The sequence below is a fragment of the Triticum aestivum genome, chromosome 6A, assembly GCF_018294505.1.
Source record: "Triticum aestivum cultivar Chinese Spring chromosome 6A, IWGSC CS RefSeq v2.1, whole genome shotgun sequence".
Taxonomy (NCBI): domain Eukaryota; kingdom Viridiplantae; phylum Streptophyta; class Magnoliopsida; order Poales; family Poaceae; genus Triticum; species Triticum aestivum.
Window position 1 is genome coordinate 174,013,042 of NC_057809.1, and position 16,020 is coordinate 174,029,061.

The window sequence follows — 16,020 nt, forward strand, 5'->3', positions numbered from 1 at the left end:
CAGCAAGCCAGCTTTGACTTGGTGGCTATCCTAACTACGACTGCAAGCGACTCTTTTGAGGTGGCGCACACGAGTCCACATATTCACCATATCAATACACCACTATGGATCCGCTCCCGTCTCCCTACGAGAACGCCATCCATAGCACTCACGCTTATCTTGCGTATTTTAGAGTATCCACTTTCACTTGTCTATGAACTGATATAAGCAACCCAGAAGTCCTTTTCCGCGGACACGGCTATTCGAATAGATGATGTTAACCCTGCAGGGGTGTACTTCTTCACACACGCTCTCACCACTTACCGTCGTTTACACGACATGTACTCGGCAACCTTCAAGCGGAAGCCCAACGTGGGTGTCGGCCACGACCTACCTAATCACCTAAGTCTCTAGTCCAGGTTTATCGCCTATTCGGGTTCCATCCATGAGGAGATCCGGCCGGAGTTTCGCTCACAGACCCAAACGATGTGAATAGGGTTCCTGAGACACCAAACGGGCGCCCGGTACACCGTGCCACGTGCCTACCGCATCACAGCCCACCCCTACGGTCAGCGCTGCCCACGGCCTCCAGCATACTACAAACACCAGAAACTACTTGCAACTCCTGGACAGAGGACAAGGGTGATCAAGAAGCCGAGAGGGTCCATTGGTTTCGGGCCTAATGCGTGGTAGTAGCTGAATCATGGATCACAAACACAGAACTCAGTTCCTGAGGACGGCTGCAATGAGACAACCCACCATGTACTCCTACATGGCCTCTCACCGCTACCTTTACCAAAACATGTTCACACACTTAGCTCACACACAGTAGGACATGTTCACACGCCTCTGATTCATCCCCGATGAATCAGACCTGACTCGACTCTAAGCAGTAGCAGGCATGACAAACAAGCATGAATGAGTAGGCACAACAGGGCTCAAACAACTCCTACTCATGCTAGTGGGTTTCATCTATTTACTGTGGCAATGACAGGTCATGCAGAGGATAAAGGGGTTCAGCTACCGTAGCAAGTAACAGATGAATCGGTGTTGTCCTAATGCATTAAAAAAGAGCAGGAGCGAGAGAGTAGGATTGTATCGGAATGAACAAGGGGGTTTTGCTTGCCTGGCACTTCTGAAGATAACATTGAGTCTTCACCAGTGTCAACGATCACATCATCGGTATCGCGTCTATCGAGAGGGGACAAATACCGGCAACACAGAAAGGAACACAATCAATGCAATGCACAATATGATGCATGCTCATGACATGGAAATATGAATGTGTTTTGAGCTAATGCAACTAGCAACAGATTAAATGAAGTTGGTTTGAATATAATATTCAAATTCAAACTCCATATGTGATTATTCAAATGCCATTTAATTGATTTGTGCTAAACAGCAGCTATAAGTTGTTCTGACATGCATGAAAATGGTACAGATGGATTCCTTGAATTTTTCTGATAATTTTTCATATATAAATTATTTAATTTGGAGTTACGGTTGAATTTCTATGAATTTTAGAAGTTTATACAATTTTCTGGAATTTCCTGATTATTTTTAAATCCAGAAAATACTTATTGCGTCAGCCCCACGTCACAGTGACGTCAGCAGGGTCAACTGGGCGCCCCAGGTCAAACCTGACCAGTGGGGTCCACTGGTCAGTGACCCAGTCAACTAACCAAGTAACTAACTTAGTTAGCCGGGCGGGGCCCGCATGTCAGTGGCCTACGTAATTAGCTAGGTTAATTAGTGCTAACTAATCTAACACTAATCAAGCAGGCGCCTGGGCCCACACGTCAGGGGGGTCAAACCCCGGGTCAACTCGCCGGAGTTGACCCGCGACTCGTCGCCGGCGGAGTCAGAGACGGCGGAGGGGGTCGGAATTCCTCCTCCGGCGACCAAAACAGCGGCAGCGATCATCTACGCGTAGCTGGCGCTCAGCCGCATCCATCTAGGCAAGTGGGAGGGGCTGAGGTCGAACGGGCTCGCCGGAATCGAGCTCGCGGCGGCACCGGAGTTTGGTGAGTGCGGGGTTGGCGCTGTGGTGCACGGGAGGGCGAGTTAGGATATGCGTTAGGCTCCTGGTGGCTTCCTGAGTGCGGTGACACGCTCCGAGACGAGCTCAAGCGGCTGTAGTGACGGCGGTGACGAGGTCAGCGGCGGCCGGAGTTCGGCCGCGGCGGAGCTATGGCCTAGAGCTCGCAAACGCGAGGGGAGAGAGAGGGGTTCTGCACGGAGGCTCACCGCGGAGCTGTAGGGAGGGTTAGTGGGCTCGGGGGCGGCCGGAGTGCAGCGAATCGACGGCGACGATCTCCGGTGGCCGAGGAGGGGAACGGCGACGTGGGCGGCGATGCAGGGCTTCCGGAGGGCCGTGGATCGGTGGGGAGGAAGAGGGGGTCGAGGCGGAGCTCGCAAGCACAGCGAGGGGTCGAGGGGGAGACGGTGGCCGCGGTGTTACGGTGGCGCGGCTGCGGCTGCGCTCGGGCGAGTGAGAGAGAGGAAGCAGAGGAGAGAAACAAGGGAGAGGGAGAGAGCGAGGGGGTCCAGGGGGTCGGGGCGGCGCCGAGGAGATGACGCGCGGCGTCGCGGTGGCCAGGCGATGCAGACGAGCAGGGTGGTGGCGTGGCGAGCTCGGGCGCGCGCGCCGTGTCCCTCCTCTGTTCGTCCTCCTGGCAGAGGAGGAAGAGGACAAGGGGGAGGAGGTGGGCTGGGCCGGCCAGATGGAGCTGGGCCAGGTAAGTGGCGCCAGGTAAGTGGCCCAGTGGCTTTCTGCTCTGTTTTATTATTTCTGTTTTGTTTTATTTAATTTATTTTGCCACTGTTTTGAATTTAAAATAATTCAAACAATGCCAAAAACTCCTCTGAATATTTTATATTGCTAGATGGACTTTTCCAAAAGCTTATAAAATATTTCAGGGGTATTTGAAATTATATTCTAATTATATGAATATAATTCAAATTCAAATAGCTAATGAATTAAATCCAAAGTCCCAAAAATAAATCCTTAAAAATGTTCAATATTTTGGTTGGGACCAGAACCCTTACCAAAAATTATCAAACATTTAAGAAGAGCATTTTGGAGCAATGAATGAGATTTCTAGGGTTTTTGCCCCTCTTTTATTTAAATTTTTGAGGCTTCCAAAATTCCTCAGTTCAAATTTCAGAATTTAAACATGATGCACACATGAAGCTAGCCTAGAGCATTACCAGAAGCTAGGGATGTGACATTCTAAGTCCCTGAAATCAGCATCAACGAGTAAGCTACTTTGCATGCTTGTGCTAGTCATCACAAAGATCACAAAAATACATGGCATACACACCTGTAAAGATGGCATGGCATATAACAAAACACATGTAGAGCTCGGGATCATAGCATGCACACATTAATCATGGCAAAAATGACAAAAGGCTATTTGCTGAAACAGATCTGACATATTCCCCACATAGCCCTCTTCCAACAGCATTTCGGGCATCAAGATGAGCTCAAATGAAAATGATGCAATGAGATGAAATGATGTACACGTTGAGGCGAACATTTTGATATGCTGCACGCACAAATCAGAGTTACGGATGCAGAGTTACGACATGATGAAGATGACATAAAACTTAGGGTTCGGAGGGAAAAAGTCAACCCGGGTGGATCCAGATCCAGATCGGCGCAGATTACGAGGATCGACGGAGACACTGTAGCCGGCCAGATTCGTTGGGGAAGAAAAAGCAGCGGCCAGCGGGAGGATGGGGTGGCCGGATCCGGTGGCCGGCGACCGGATCGGGGCGCGTGCGACGGCTGCGAGGTCGCCGACGAGGAACGGAGGCAGGGCAGCGGCTTCGCGCGGAGGGGACGGGCGGCGCCGGCGACGACTAGCGGGAGGAGCTGCAGGCTCGGGCGGCGCGGGCGCACTTAGGCGGCGGGGCAGGCGCGTGGGGCTCTCGGCCCGGTCACGGGTCGGGAGGGCCGACCATGGGCTGGGCAGGCCGCGGCGGCGCGGTGAAGTGGGCGCGGGCGGCGGCGAATCAGTGGATGCCACGTGGCGGAGGACGGCGGAGCGGACATGTCCGTCGGCGGGATTTGTGTCCGGCGCGCGAGGAGAGGGAGGGGGCTAGGGTTAGACCGTGAAATTTGGAGAGGGGCACATATTTATAGGTAGAGGGAGCTAGGAGAGTCTAAATGAGGTGCGGTTTTCGGCCACGCGATCGTGATCGAACGACCGAGATGATGGAGGGGGTTTAGGTGGGTTTTGGGCCAGTTTGGAAGGGTGTTGGGCTGCAACACACACGAGACCTTTTCGGTCCCTCGGTTAACCGTTGGAGTATCAAACGAAGTCCAAATGGCATGAAACTTGACAGACGGTCTACCGGTAGTAAACCAAGGCCGCATGACAAGTCTCGGTCCAATACGAAAACGTTTAACACCCGCACATGAAAAGAGGTAGAAAGGGACACCGGGTGACATAGGAGCGCCAGATTGCAAAACAGACAATGAGGAAAATGCTCGGATGCATGAGACGAACATGTATGCAAATGAAATGCACATGATGACATGATATGCAATGCATGACATGCAAGCAATGACAAGGCAACAACAACGAAAAACTAGAGGACACCTGGCACCTCGGTCTTGGGGCGTTACAACACTCCACCACTACGAGAGGATCTCGTCCCGAGATTTAGAATGGCACCGGAGGGAAAAATGGAAGAGGAAGAGAAGAGGTAAAACTAAGTTGCTTCTTTGGCAAACGAGTGAGACCAAAGAACCTTGAAAAGGTTGAGCAAATTGAAAGAAAGAAAGCAACGGAGAAGAATAATGTTAAAAGCACTCCGTTAAGAAAGGGGAAAATAAAGAACCGATTTGGTAGCACTTCAGTTGAAAAGAGATGAAAGACTTGATAAAATGAAAGAATTTGAGCAGCGGACACAACACTCCGGTTAAATGGATAGGCATGAAAAGAACACGAACCAAGATGATGAGAGAAAAGAGCAACATCACAATGGCTCCGGAACAAAAGAATAGAAGATAGATAATTGAAATAGGAGAATTGAGAAGAAAATGCCAACTTCTGCCACAAAAGAGCTTGAAGAGGCATCTTTAGGAGAAGGGTCGAATGGAGTTGTTGGAAAACCAACAACGAAAAGAATAAGCTTGATGTGGGCTTATGGAAGACATCTCAAAATTATGAGGTGAAATTCTGTCACTAACGAAACGATAGATAGGATTGATATGAACAAGGAGGCGAGGAACTTATTTCACTAGGAGGATAAATGAAGAACTTGGGTCATTTATAAGCACCATAAAAGCAACAATCCTTAAGGAAAGCTTTAGGTGAAACATGACACAAGATAACTCCAGCGAAGAGATTGATGGATTTAAAATATCTCATTTTTAACAACCTGTGAATCATGAAACATGAACTCAAATTATCAAGAATGACATAATACCACCTCCAAAGATAAGGTAAAAGAATTGCACTCCGGATTGCAAGATGAAGAAGAACTTGAGCACCTCTGAAAAGAAATTTGATGAACACTTCGAGAAGGAATTAAATCCTTGATGAACCATCATGAAGAACTCCGGTAACAAAAGAAATGATCAAACGGAAGGAAAGAGAGGTCAAAAACACAAGGTGAATCCTTGCAATGATTTGATGGATCTTTGGAATGATATAATTGAAATAACTTTGAGCTCCGGAAAAGAAAGATGGACAACTTGAATCAAGAATTTGATGAACCTCGGGAATAAGGAATTAATCACTTGGGTGAAACAAGAGTAAGAATTATGTTATGCGTATCCTTCACCAATTAAATTGATGACAAATAATGGATTTGGCATACTACTTAGAAAGGATTAAGATAGATATTGCGCAAACTTGAAGAGGCCTTCAATGATCCACCGGTACGATTGGAAAGAACGAATGAATTGATATGATAATGAATGACGAGAACTCTTGCACGAACCACCGTAAGAATTAAAAATGAATAAAGAGAAGATAAAGAAACACCGGGAAGAATTAGCAAATGAATGAAGATGCTTGAGAGAATTTATATATGAGAGAACGAAGAGATCATGCACTGATTAGAGGATATTTGATCGATGCACCGGTAAAATTAGGAGGATGAGAGCTGAAAGCTAGAATGAATAATCCCGAAATGATGGCCTTCGGAGAATCAAACTGAAAATACTCTGAATTACTCCGGATGGGTGAAAAGAAATTCTCACAACCGAAACAATTATGGGAGGATGGCAGAGAATGGGGCAAGATTTGAAAGAAACTCTTCTTCGGTCTTCAAAATCTGAGAATGACGATGAGAAACACCACCAAATTGTTGAGATACTCCGGGATGAAAAATGGAAGGTTGAGCCAACGATGAAAAGAATTTAACCGATCTTGGAGAAAGACATTTGACTAATGATAAATCATTCTTACGTCACACTTTAGAAAAGAATTTGAGAATAACTCCGGAAAGATTAGAAGAGTCAGGTAAGATCCTGGCAAAAGACCTGTGGGTTAGGGCCCACTCAAAAGAAACACGAACGATTACTTGAAAAGAAGATGGCACCGGTTGAGTTAAACGGCTTGAATGAGATAACAACCTCGAAATAGGATTGAACGGATATTGAATGACAAGACGAGCCTTCTGATATATCTTCAGCACTCCGGAACAATTGAATAGCAAGAGGTGAAAGATTAAGAATTGCACCGGCATGATAAAGCATTGAAAACAAGGAAAGAGATATGATCAACACCAAAAGCTTGAATTGAATCCACCGGAGAAGAAAGAAAACCGAGAATGATGAGCTTGAAGCTCCATTAGAATCTTCTTGAGAATCACCGGATAAGAACATTGACGGGAAAGGAATGGAGAGGCTTCCCATGAAAAAAAATGATACTTGAATAAGAAATATGAGTCCTTGAAGAAAAAGGGTGGGTGGGTGGGAAAACAAAGACAACTTGGAGACGGATGAAACAAACAACATTGAGAGCTTAGATTGAATCTTGCGGATGTTGAAAATGGACGGATTCGCTTGCAGAGAAGCACACCGGTTGAAAAGGATTGGCAAGACAATCTCGATGTATGAGAACACCGTTTAGGAAAGGTATGGAATCAACATTTGACTTCGAAGCAACTCGAATACCACAACTCAAAACAAAACAAAGGATTGGCTTGCGGAATAAGCCAGAACAAACATATGATAGAAATTTCGTCCAAAGTTTTCGTGGTGGGGCCTACACGGGCTTGATCGTACAACACCATCATGTACAAGGCAATGCACATGACATACGAAGCGTCCCCGAGTCGGCATAGCCAAGGACTCTTTAAGACACAACGAGACCACTGTAAAACCAACCGTGGATAGGCAGACCACTAGACGTCGAACCCCAATTTCATATCATACATCTGTCGGAAAGATATCCTAAGAGCTACTTGAGTTCCCACTTATAAACTCCCGAACCTTTCCGGTTATGCAATCGGGTGTTGGCGATACAGGGGAAGCATAATATCTCACCCAAAACTAGCAAATCCTACATCCAGCTGTATCCATCCTTCAACACATAACCAAGAAACCTTCAGAAATCATTTACCTCAACCTTCGAAAAGCATCCGTTATACGAGTTATGGCAATACTCCCGAACTCCCGCCCCAGTATTGGGTGGCGTCGAGGTTATCTCACCAACAACTGCATAAAAGAGATTTTCAATGTCGGCGAAACTAAACTCAGGTATTCCAGAACTGCAACGATAAAATTGTGACGACAACACCTCGGAGCTCAACTCCCCGGGACACTGCCACAACCCCTAAATGTCAGGAGGCACCAAGAACAATGTTCTCGTCACAAATCCATCGGAACGATTCCAAGATACCCGCGTGATCCTAAAATTTTTTTTAGTGAAATTTGAGAAGAGAAGTCAAAACTCTACGTCAGGATGCCTCACCAGAGCGACAAAGGGACTGAGGAGTAAAAAGAATTCCTAACTCTCCGATATATATAATCCTAAATGACTCAAAACATTTTTTCTAGACTCAACAATGCCAATGATTCGATCAAGCAGGGGGCTCCTAAGGTCGGAGGAAGCCTTTGATTACCAACTTGTAACGCCCTCGATGCGGCTATATCTCCCACGTGTCGAAGCACGACTTAGAGGCATAACCGCATTGAAAGCAATGTCGCAAGTGAGGTAATCTTCACACAACCCATGTAATACATAAGGGAAAGAGATACATAGTTGGCTTACAATCTCCACTTCACACAATTACATGAATAAAGCATTAAATCATCCAAATACAATCAAGGCCCGACTACGGAGCCAAAATAAAAGAAGACTACCCCAAATGCTACACAGATCCCCAATCGACCCCAACTGTGCTCCACTACTAATCGACTGGAAAACGGAACAACATAAAGAACACGATCTTCATAGAGCTCCTCCTTGAGCTTGGTTGCATCACCTGCTCGGTAACATCGGCACCTGCAAACTAGTTTTGTAAGTATCTGTGAGTCACGGGGACTCAGCAATCTCACACCCTCGCGATCAAGACTATTTAAGCTTATAGGAAGGGTAAAAGGTATGAGGTGGAGCTGCAGCAAGTGACTAGCTTATTTGGTGGCTAACATACGCAAAGGAGAGCGAGAAGAGGAGGCAAAAGCACAGTCGAACAACTATGATCAAGAAGTGATCCTAGAACAACCTACGTCAAGCATTACTCCAACACCGTGTTCACTTCCCGGACTCCGCCGAGAAGAGACCATCACGGTTACACACGCGGTTGATGTATTTTAATTAAGATCAACTTCAGGTTTTCTACAACCGGACATTAACAAATTCCCATCTGCCCATAACCGCGGGCACGACTTTCGAAAGTTCAAATCCCTGCAGGGGTGTCCCAACTTAGCCCATCACAAGCTCTCACGGTCAACGAAGGATATTCCTTCTCCCAAGACAATCCGATCAGACTCGGCATCCCGGTTACAAGACATCCTCGACAATGGTAAAACAAGTCCAGCAACACCGCCCGAATGTGCCGATAAATCCCGATAGGAGCTGCACATATCTCGTTCTCAGGGCACACTCAGATGAGACTAGCTACGAGTAAAACCAACCCTCAAGTTTCCTCGAGGTGGCCCCGCAGGCAGCTCAGTTTGGACCAACACTTAGAGGAGCACTGGCCCAGGGGGGGGGGTTAAAATAATGATGACCCTTGAGTCTGCAGAACCCAAGGGAAAGAAAAGGCTAGGTGGCGAATGGTAAAACCAATGTTGGGCATTGCTGGAGGAGTTTTATTCAAGGCAAACTGTCAAGGGGTTCCCATTATAACCCAACCGCGTAAGGAACGCAAAATCCGGGAACATAACACCGATATGACGGAAACTAGGGCGGCAAGAGTGGAACAAAACACCAGGCATAAGGCCGAGCCTTCCACCCTTTACCAAGTATATAGATGCATTAATTAAATAAGAGATATGGTGATATCCCAACAATAACATCCATGTCCCAACAAGGAACAAACTTCAATCTTCACCTGCAACTAACACGCTATAAGAGGGGCTGAGCAAAGCGGTAACATAGCCAACCAACAATTTGCTAGGACAAGGTGGGTTAGAGGCTTGGTTCAACAATATGGCAGGCATGATAAGCAAGTGGTAGGTATCGCAGCATGGGCATTGCAAAAGGGCGAGCAACTAGCAAGCAAAGATAGAAGTGATTTCGAGGGTATGGTCATCTTGCCTGAAATCCCGCAAGGAAGAAGAACGAGTCCATGAAGAAGACAAATGGACGTAGTCGAACGGGTCCTCACAAACGTGACGTTATCGGAACCAACCCGAAGAAGCAACACCGGAAAGAAGCACACAACATAGTAAACAGACAACACATGAACATGGTATGATATGCGGGATGCGGGATGCGGTGCATATGCATGATTTGGAAAGAAATGATTGAACCTGTCCTCAACTTCGAAATCCAAGAGTTCCACTGGAAAGGTGAGGTGATTTCGGTTGAAATCGATATAAAGATCGCGAATTGGATGCACGGTTTGGAAATGGCAAGGAAAACAAATATGGCACCGGTCTGCGATAAACAGCAAGTAGCCATTTAAATGCATCAAGATAAATATACTAGAGCACTCAAACATAACAAAAAAATACATGGAAGGGATCCACTCATGATGCTTGACAAAAGATGAACACTGAGCTATGGCTATATCATCCATTAACAGGTTCAAACAAGCATGGCAAAAGTGCAAATGATAACAGGTTTCAGACTTAGTGAAATTAACACAAGTCTGGAATTTATCATCAGGAAGCACACTTTAGGGCATGAAAACTACAAGCTACAGGAACTTAACATGGCAAGGCAAGGCATGGCATGAAGCTACTCAAAGCACTTAACAAAAGTCCCTTAGTGACCTTGAGCCAAAAGGGATCAGAAAATACAATTGCAAGCATGTGAACATGGCAAAAACATAAACAGATTCAGACTTAGTGAAAAACTGGAGCATGCAAAACAGTCAACGAGTAGGCATGTTTACGAGCTCGATGCACTCACTACAGAGCATGGCATGACAAACTAAGTATACACCCATCAAGAATACATAGCATAGAAGCTAGACATGGCAAGAACAACAACATAATATGCACGGATCAATAGCAACATCCTCGGCAAAATCGCTAAACATGTCAACAATCTGCCAGGATTATTTATAGCAAAAGTAGAGCTCGATTGACTCACGCTAGGTTGCTCCATAAATGCAAAAAATACATGGATGGATAGAGCACCACAATATTAACAAAACATCCTTACTGATCATCCTCAAAAGAGGCACGGATCACTAGGAAACAACATGAACATATGGCATAAAAATAAATACAGGACAAGGACTTAGTGAAATTCTAAGTCCCTGAAATCAGCATCAACGAGTAAGCTACTTTGCATGCTTGTGCTAGTCATCACAAAGATCACAAAAATACATGGCATACACACCTGTAAAGATGGCATGGCATATAACAAAACACATGTAGAGCTCGGGATCATAGCATGCACACATTAATCATGGCAAAAATGACAAAAGGCTATTTGCTGAAACAGATCTGACATATTCCCCACATAGCCCTCTTCCAACAGCATTTCGGTCATCAAGATGAGCTCAAATGAAAATGATGCAATGAGATGAAACGATGTACACATTGAGACGAACATTTTGATATGCTACACGCACAAATCAGAGTTACGGATGCAGAGTTACGACATGATGAAGATGGCATAAAACTTAGGGTTCGGAGGGAAAAAGTCAACCCGGGTGGATCCAGATCCAGATCGGCGCAGATTACGAGGATCGACGGAGACACTGTAGCCGCCCGGATTCGTTGGGGAAGAAGAAGCAGCGGCCAGCGGGAGGATGGGGTGGCCGGATCCGGTGGCCGGCGACCGGATCGGGGCGCGTGCGACGGCTGCGAGGTCGCCGACGAGGAACGGAGGCAGGGCAGCGGCTTCGCGCGGAGGGGACGGGCGGCGCCGGCGACGACTGGCGAGAGGAGCTGCAGGCTCGGGCGGCGCGGGCGCACTTAGGCGGCGGGGCAGGCGCGTGGGGCTCTCGGCCCGGTCGCGGGTCGGGAGGGCCGACCATGGGCTGGGCGGGCCGCGGCGGCGCGGTGAAGTGGGCGCGGGCGGCGGTGAATCAGTGGATGCCACGTGGCGGCGGACGGCGGAGCGGACATGTCCGTCGGCGGGATTTGTGTCCGGCGCGCGAGGAGAGGGAGGGGGCTAGGGTTAGACCGTGAAATTTGGAGAGGGGCACATATTTATAGGTAGAGGGAGCTAGGAGAGTCCAAATGAGGTGCGGTTTTTGGCCACGCGATCGTGATCGAACGACCGAGATGATGGAGGGGGTTTAGGTGGGTTTTGGGCCAGTTTGAAAGGGTGTTGGGCTGCAACACACACGATGCCTTTTCGGTCCCTCGGTTAACCGTTGGAGTATCAAACGAAGTCCAAATGGCACGAAACTTGATAGGCGGTCTACCGGTAGTAAACCAAGGCCGCATGGCATGTCTCGGTCCAATCCGAAAACGTTTAACATCCGCACATGAAAAGAGGTAGAAAGGGACACCGGGTGACATAGGAGCGCCAGATTGCAAAACGGATAACGGGGAAAATGCTCGGATGCATGAGACGAACATGTATGCAAATGAAATGCACATGATGACATGATATGCAATGCATGACATGCAAGCAATGACAAGGCAACAACAACGAAAAACTGGAGGACACCTGGCACATCGGTCTCGGGGCGTTACATAGAATCCTATCCAAAGAGTTAAGCTCATTGCATTATCTTTACTAGGAAAAATGCCCGTGCGTTGCAACGGGAGAAATCATCCATGCACCCCACTTGTGAAAGAAAACAATGTAAATAAAATTTGAGATCTTTCCAATTGCCTGACATGAGAAATTAAGATTCTTTTAGTGCACATATTCCGCAAAGTAATTAAAGTGAAGCTTAACATTCCAACTCTATAAGATCCCTATACGTGCAGAACGAAACACTTACTTTGGCGTTGTGGCTAGCTCATTCTACAAACAATCTATTGATCCCTGGTTCAATCGCGGCTTAGACATTACTGTTCGAATGCTAGCGGAAGAGAATGTTCATGGTAGAACAATTAACATCAAAACCATGAATCTAAATGGCCAATAATTTAGTGCACCCTCTTATTTTGGTTAATAGTGTTCATATATTTATAGTGCATCAAAAGAACTTACATCAATTTCTAGTTTTTACCATAAATACATATGGCGTGTCCTAGTGCTAACTGTATGTACAAAAATGATTTCAACACACTATTTGCTACATACGTCCTCATATAGAAATGATATAATTGATGCAAGTATGTCTTTGTGTCGGCACGAACAAACATAAACTTCCACTAACAAATATGTAGGTTTGGAGTGAACAGTGGACCTTATTTTGTTCCAAGTTAAATATAACTATAAGACGACCCTATATATTTCACACAAAGAAATTCAAAGATAAAAGTAATCACTTCAATTATTTTATAAGAAAATGATTACTACCCTCTGATTTTGGGCTAACGGTGTTCATTTATTTACAGTGCATCAAAAGAAGTTACATACATTTCTAGTTTTACCACAAATACATATGATGTGTCTTAGTGCTAATTAACTATACGTACAAAAATAATTACAACACACTATTTGCTACATATACCCTCATATAAAAAATGATATAATTGACGCAAGTAAGTCTTTGTGTCAATTGGGACAAACATAAAATTCCATTAACAAATATGCATGTTTGGACTGAATAATGGACCTTAATTTGTTTCAGGTCAAATATAACTATAAGACGGCCCTATATATTTCACACAAAGAAAATCAAAGAGAAAAGCAATCACTTCAATTATTTAATAAGAAAATGATTAAAAACTCACTTATGGGTTCATAGTTACAATTGTAGGAAAACATCATATGAATCTTCTCTTATATATCTAAACATCGTTAGTTAATCGAAGGCCTTTTGCCATACATCATGGGAATTTGGCGTGTAGCTAAGTAATATACTCCAAGCATCTAACAAGATGGCCATGGTCAAACAGTTTTCAAAACTGACTGTCTGGTCTACCTACATAACATGATACACAATTCAGGGTTACATGTCAAATGTATGGAAGAATATTTAACATTTATACATCTTATCTCCTCTAAATAATAAAGAAAAGGCAGAATGGTTATGCAGATAATCAAAGGTATACCATATATTCAAAAGGACACATTCAAATATTTAAACATGAGTTTAACCAACAAAGCAAACTGTATAGCAAGACATCCATATTATTAAAAACTGCATTTTTCATTTTGAAAGATCAATTTATAAACATGCAAATCGTTTTTTGTTGTTGTATTTTTTCTCTGTTTTGAACAAACACAGGAGGGAAGAGTTTTTCTTCACATGCATAACGCTAACTTATTTGTTACTGAAACTGATGAATGTACAGGATGAATACAAACTTAGAAGTATTTATTTTTCAAAATACTACTCAACAAAACATTAGGACATACTATCAGATACTATGTTTAGTGTCAGATAATTTATGTACCAAATTTTACATAGCAGAGGAAATATCTGATTAGAGTCAGATAATTTATGATCAAATGTACAAAACAGACAAGGGGTTCTCTTCTGCCAAGAGCCAGCGTGTGTGTGTTTCTGGTGTTTTCCATTGGATTTGCATGTGACGCGCACAACTGATGACCAGACACGTAAATAGTACTTTGTATAAAAAAATCTTATCATTGGCAGCATATAGTCACATGTGCCCACTACGACAGGCGACAACCGCACCTAGTTTAGGGAGAGATTCCTTGGCAGATGCTGCCGCCGCTCTGACTTCGCTTCTGGTCTTATCCTTCCTCCTTGCTGCTCCTCCCCCTCCAAGCCCATCATTTCATCTCCATCGCGACGCCGTCTATCACCACCATAGCCGTGCCGCAGCTCGATCTGCTGCTCCTGAGCGCAGCCACCTCGTCCCCGACGCCGAGCTCCTTCTCCCCTGCCTTCTTTTCCCCGTCATCTCCGTGTTCTCTTCTTCTCTTTTTCTCCTGTTTACTCACATCTCCCTCTATCTCTCTTGCTCTCTGTTACAGAGGCCGCCATGGACGCCCGAGGTCCTCCGATCCGAGTCTCCGACCCACACCCCGGCGTCCCTGCCGACGTCGTCGCCTAGGTGAGCAGCTGCTGCACCGTGATGTTGCCCCGCCTCCTCTCTCCCTCTCTATCTATCCCCTGTCTCTCTCCCTCTCTCTCTTCTCTTTCTCAACCCTCTCTGTTTTCTTCAACAGGAAGACCACCATGCCCGCTGCAGGAGCTTCGAGCCGACCCCGCAGCATGTAGACCGCCGCCACCCGTCCGCCGTCGGGAATCACCAGATCCCCCCGTATCCGACCTGCCTCGCCATCCTTCTCCCGTTCCCGACGTCTCCTCAGCGCCAGAATCTCAGGCGAGTGACACCACAAGACCCTGCCTCCTCTGCCCCGGAGGCCACCATGGAGGTCATCGCCTCTCCTTCTCGATCCGTCCACCGTCGGATCCATGCTGGTGTTCTCCAGGGACCCGCCATGGAGGTTGCCGCCCCTCCCGTCTCGATCCTTCCGCACCCGGATCCACGGCAGAGCAGCCGAGATCCGTCGCCTGTTCTGCGACGCCTTGGCCCGCCAAGGCAAGCGCAGAGGCTGACAAGGCGCACAGGAAGGCCAATGGCCTCGCCAAGCAGCGGGTGGCTCTGGCGAAGCCCTGCCCGAAACCCTAGCCACGGGGGTTGGGGTTGTGAGCGGGCGGTAGAGGATGGGAGCGGAGAATATGGACGGAGGGGAGGGAGGCGCGGACCGTGGGGAGTTCGGGGGCGTGCTGCGCGGCGCCGGAGGTCGCCGGAAACGGCCGGCGTTGGTGGTGGCGGCGGTGGCGGCGATGAGGGAGAGGAGGCGAGCCCGTGCTCCTCGTGTGGTCGCGTTTTCTTTTTCTTTACACAAATCTGTTCGGACAGTGGGTTGAATATCGCAAAAAACAGAGTGTTTTGTGCAAAATTGAAGTGTTTTCCCAGATCCACTTAAACAGGGACCGCGGGTTGAATTGTCAAAAACAGAAGTGCTTTTTTGCAAAATTACAAACGACGTACGACCAGAAGCAATAGGCGCTTTATTAGTAGGGAAAGACTTTGAGATTGCAACTTACCAACTTTACGTTGGAGTCATGTAGTTTTACACGCTCATGATAGAACTGCATAATATTATTCCCCTCTATCTTTGATATGTGGATGTCTACCAAGTATTTCCTATCTGCGATAATTCGGTTTCATATCGATATCACCACCCGGCATACATCATTGGCCCCTCAACATATAGTTGGGATCTATGTGAGGAATAACGGTATTTCCGTCAATACCTCAAGCCCCTCGCATGGGGAGTTATTCAAGGCAAGTATGTTGATTCAATGAGGAACATTTCCAGGCATTAGGGGGAGATTTCAAGTACC

At 46.4% G+C, this 16,020-nt stretch overlaps 1 long non-coding RNA gene across 1 annotated transcript; it reads left to right on the forward strand.

Moving 5' to 3' along the window:
- Window positions 1-14,306: 14,306 nt before the first annotated feature.
- On the forward strand, window positions 14,307-15,797 carry LOC123132664 (uncharacterized). The gene is made up of 2 exons (XR_006464954.1): window positions 14,307-14,716; window positions 14,832-15,797. It is a non-coding gene; the product is annotated as an uncharacterized lncRNA (long non-coding RNA).
- Window positions 15,798-16,020: the final 223 nt, after the last annotated feature.